Source organism: Odontomachus brunneus, unplaced genomic scaffold, assembly GCF_010583005.1.
Source record: "Odontomachus brunneus isolate Ranch 3 - 2012 unplaced genomic scaffold, Obru_v1 Obru_scaffold_186, whole genome shotgun sequence".
Lineage (NCBI taxonomy): Eukaryota > Metazoa > Arthropoda > Insecta > Hymenoptera > Formicidae > Odontomachus > Odontomachus brunneus.
In genome coordinates this window covers 576,573-581,717 of record NW_022639636.1, presented here as the reverse complement: position 1 = coordinate 581,717, position 5,145 = coordinate 576,573, and the positions used below count along the sequence as shown (strand labels likewise).

At 32.0% G+C, this 5,145-nt stretch overlaps 1 protein-coding gene across 1 annotated transcript in view; it reads right to left on the bottom strand.

Annotated features, from left to right (window-relative positions):
* LOC116851671 overlaps positions 1-5,145 on the bottom strand; it is a 67,176-nt gene that overhangs the window by 58,798 nt on the left and 3,233 nt on the right. The gene's annotated exons all lie outside the window — the stretch shown is intronic.

Genomic DNA, 5,145 nt, shown 5'->3' with positions numbered 1-5,145 from the left:
TTTGGAGGAGAGAGTAACTGTTGCTGGATTTCTCAGTCGGGCCCCCTTCTATCCTCGTCTGAATGGAACCTGATATTTGTGTGTGAGGGTTGTGGACGATCGCACGATGAATACAGCAATAAACACAGAGAGTTGAGTAGCTGAACTCTTAGGGTACTTGGATTTTTCCTTAGAAGTGCCCCGCGGTGCGCGGAGTCGCGGTTATATACGATATCAACCGGAAATGGTTTGGTAGAGAAGATGTGGAAATTTGGGGGATCCTAGGTTGTTGGATTCGTCAGAGAAAATGGTATGGGGGACTGTTGTATCCAGTAGTAAGTAAGTAGACAGTGTTAAGGAAATCTTCTTGGCTGGGGTTGTAGGTGGAGAAAACCATACATTTCAAAAGAGAAGGTTATTGGAGGATTTTTAAGGTGGTGAGGGAATCAGCAGATGAGGCGGAACCGGATAACGTAAGTTAGAAAATGTAACGGACATAATTTTTGTTATCCAGCGGTTCCTTTTGATCCCAAGGATAAGGTCTGGCGAAGTTTACTTCGCGGATTAAGGAGTTTTAGTGCTGTATTTCCCAGGGTTATTTCGGAATTTTAGTCGGAATTTTTATTGGGGAAAGACGAAAAACGGTCTTACGATTCGGAATTGTTTGTTGTTTCCCGACAGAGGAGGCAAAGATAGAGTGCATGACTCATGTCTGCACAGGACGTAACACTGCATTTAAAAATACAAAAATGGTAATTTCTAATTATTATAATGTTATACAAAAGTATTGAAAAAATTTAATATTATAAATTGATATTTAATGATTAAAAGCTACGTTTTTTACATTAATTTTATCTGTAATAAATATAAATAACGATCCCATAAACAATCTGTTAGTAGACTGCCTAAATAAATAAGTTACAAATTTCATCTGAGCCCGCATTTAGCTCGTGTTTTGCCATTATGGCTTTTATTGGGGCTGCGCTCGGGAAAATGCTATTTAGCGCTATGAGTGTGCTCTGTCCTTATTCAATTTTCAGCAGACAATAAGAACAAAATGTTAAATAGTGCTTTTTTGAACGCAGAAAAGGATAGGACAAAGCAATTTTAATTATTATTGAAAGTTGGGTTTTTTATAATTTTAACTTACTAAAGCAGATTGAAAATCTTGTAGAAGAAGATTATCTTCTAAATCTTGTAGATCATCTTCATTTTTTAAAGGAAAAGATGAAACATAGTTATTATGTATAACAGAAGCAAAATTACGGCCTTCCAGCGCAGAGAGTCGAACTAAAATATTTTCTTGGTTTTCTAATATTTTATGAATATCTATTTTTGTTTCAGCGAAGCATCTGTTTATAAAATTGTTTGATTTTGCTATCAGTTTTTAATTGTGTAATACTTTCACGTAAAAAAAGGCAAATAAACTAGATATAGTTTTTGAAAATAAAAAGCAAAGAATAAAATACTAGAAATTGAAATCATTTGTATGGATTTATTCTTTAGTGTTTCCTCAATTTCTGTATATAATAAATTTGTTATTAATTACCATTATGTGATTTTTCATAAGAAACATTTCTTTTCGGTGAATGATCATGCCAATATACATTAGTATTTCCGCAAGTGGATGAACTTTGCATATTCATAGAAGAAGTGTGTGAATATGTATCTGGTATACGATACGGTGAATGCCGTTGTTCTTCAGAGGAGCAATTACAGGTATTCGTGAAAAAAGTTCAGAAACTGTATTGGATAATTGATTTTGTCCACTTTGCTGAGTAAACTTTAATGGAGGCTGAGACAATGAATCATGGGAAGACTGATTTTTATTACCTCCGTACTTTTTTATTGCTTCATGGCATTGAGGTTTTGAAGAAGATTGATGACTCCTTAGTGATGAAAAATGTGTAGACACAGTGATATTAGATTTATTTTTAACCTGTTTTGGAGGCGAAGGAAATTTTTCTATTTCTATATCATCGTCGCAATTTTCGTCACTAGAAGTAGTAATTCCTTTTTGGATTCTTTTTCTCTTCTTTCTCCCAGTTATTTCATCGATATCTGTATTAATGTCAGTGAAGATTTCGGATTCTTTTAATTTTGCGAGTCCTTTCTGAAACGTATCTGAAATAACATATTTAAAAACGAGTAATAATCAATACGAATAAAATGTGAGTGAATTTCGATTGACCACGATACGATTGGACATAGATTGTAATGATTGGTTTGACCTAGTAATTCACAAGATAATTCTTATCATCGATTGGTTATGTCCAATCGTACCGTAGTCAATCGGAATACTCCCATAGAATGTATATATGAAGGTAGTGAAATAGTCTGAAAACAGTACATAATAAATTCAATAGGATTCACCAGTTTCTGCTACCCTTATAGAAATATCATACTAAGAATCATTGATAATTACTTATTTTCAGTATTAAAAATACTGGATAATAAGTAATTATCAATGATTCTTAGTATGATATTTGTATAAGGGTAGAACTGAAATGATATTGTATTTTTCCCATTGCAAATTATACGGCTCTTTATTTTCAATTAATTTATAGTATTTAGACTGATTCTGTAATTTTGACCAATAACAAGTGTCATCATCTTGTAACCAAAGTTTGGGTACTAATTGAACACCGTCGACAAATTCAACAACTGCAAACTCCGTCATGATTATAATCTGAAACACATTAAAAGTATTAATTTTTAAGGACCAAATGCAGCAAAACAATTTATGTTAATTTCATATAAATTTAAATTAATTATTATTTCTTAATTTGTGACTTATTAATTTTTTACTAATATTGTTCAAAATATACTAATTCTTACATTTATCACATTGAAATACTTATATAATTACAGCCAAATAAAAACTATCTAACCTTATAAAACATCCGAATTCAACAAACACGTAACCAGACACTTTGTAGGACAATCTAACATAGGAAATTTAACATATTTTTTGCATACTGATGATAACGACCACCGTCTTATTTCTTTAAACAAATCAGATACTACGTAAATTCCAACAATGGATGAAGGGCAAGGTTCTAAATAAAAATTTGTTATTGTGTTATATTTTTTTCCGATAACAAAATACTCTCCCTCAATGGCAGAGAAAATGATAAATTCCATTTCTATAATAGAATTATCAAGTAACCCACAGCATCTATCTTTCTCCAACGAAATATTTAAAATAATATTGCCGCAAGTCGCAGAAAGGTAATATGACCCGGAACAATTCAATATCACGGGGTGTACTTTAAGTTCACTATGCATAAGAAGTTCAAAAAAGTCGTGGCGGTTTATGTTTTCATTGCTTTTTGTGAGAATGTTTCAATTTCAATATACCGTCGGTGCAACTGTCCAATTACATTATCAAATTTTCTAAGCATATTTTTTATTTTCATAAGGAAGTTTTCATATTTAAATGCGCTAAATTTGTCAACAGTTCCAAATTTTTGGCATTCTTGTACCAAATGGAGAAGGCAATGCACATTGTGTGATACAAATTCAGATCTATAAATTTTTATGGCAGTACTAACAAAATGCAATAATAGTTCGTGTGCGTATGCCCCATATAGCAACAATAGCTTCTCATTACACAAAATTCGCATTGAAATGTGAAGTGTCAAAAAGTTTAAGTACACACTACGTTTCAATAAATCATGGAAGACCATAGGTCCTGAATAAAGTAATATTTGCCGGAATTCTGTGGCTTTCCAATCAGCCAAGAATTCTAAACTTCTGGGCTTCCTAACAAATTCGACAGGAATGTGCTTCTTTAAATTTTCTAAGCATTGAGAGATACTCGAAGATGTTTGATAACAATTCTATTCTTTAAATCTCCACTAAGCAAAGTTTTTATTAACTTTTTCATTACGCCTAAACATACTATATGCATATAATCAAGAACTACATCATTGATAAAATCAAAGCCAGATATTTCAGCAAAGATACTTAATTTTGAATTATTTTCATTATTATCACACAATTCTCTCATTTCTAAATCAGTTTTCTTACGATATGGTTTTGTATCTGGGAAACATATCCTGTTCCTTAAATATTTTCCTTTGATATGACATTTTGGACAGCTCGAATAGCCACTATGACCTTTTATATTTAATATAAATGATTTTGCCGGACTGTCACATATTAACATTATTATTTCAATTTTATATAATTTACCATTAAATTGAAAATCATTTTTATAATGTTTCATTAATAAAGTCTTCTAAAAAATCATTAGAACAATCTGGTTTTTTATCTCCTGCGTACAAACTGACAATAAATACATAATTGGTCCCCACAGGAGATTCCAAAATTGGTCAAACATATTTGGATCTAGATTTGGAAATGGGAAGACCATCGATATTTATTCCTATTCTTATAGTCGAATAATCTTGCGTATGAAAAAGTAAAAAATTTTTTAATCCATTTTCTAAACTAAAGTGGGTATATTCACCAGGAGTCACAACTCTTTTCAATGTTTGTCGAGTAGTCTGCAATAATGTTCGAGGGTGTTGAGGAAGATCTTGTAGTTTAGACAACGAATTGACTGTTCTTAATAAATTCATTAAATCATGTAGATGATTATGAGGCAAATTAACGTCAACAGCCTATTCTGCTAGTTTCTCCTTAAAATATTTACTGTCATTTTGACAATTATTTTGACTTTCCTTACTTTTATATTCTATCTTTAATAAATTATATATTTCTTTTATATTACTATCGCTGTCACTATCATCTGAAGTACCTTTTTCATTATTGTTAACAGTATCATCTTGATCAGCAGGTTTATCTGCTTCCACGTTAAAAGACAATAAGTTGCTGTCATCTTCATTATTAATTAATATTATATCATAGTCAGTCTTGTCTACTATATTATAGCCAGTCTTATGAATGAATGAATGAATGAATGAATTTATTGATCCCCTTAGGGTTACAGTCTTACACCACCTCTTACATGCTCCTTCTCTCCGCTTACCACTACATTACAATATATTACCTAACCTAACCTTAAACCTATATCGCTCGCCTCTATGTACACACACACACACGCGCGCCCTGGACCTCCGCTTCCGTCGTAGACTTTCTCGTCACATGCTTTTCCACCGTTACTAATTCCTCATTCCGCTCTTATACTTTCCCTTTCAC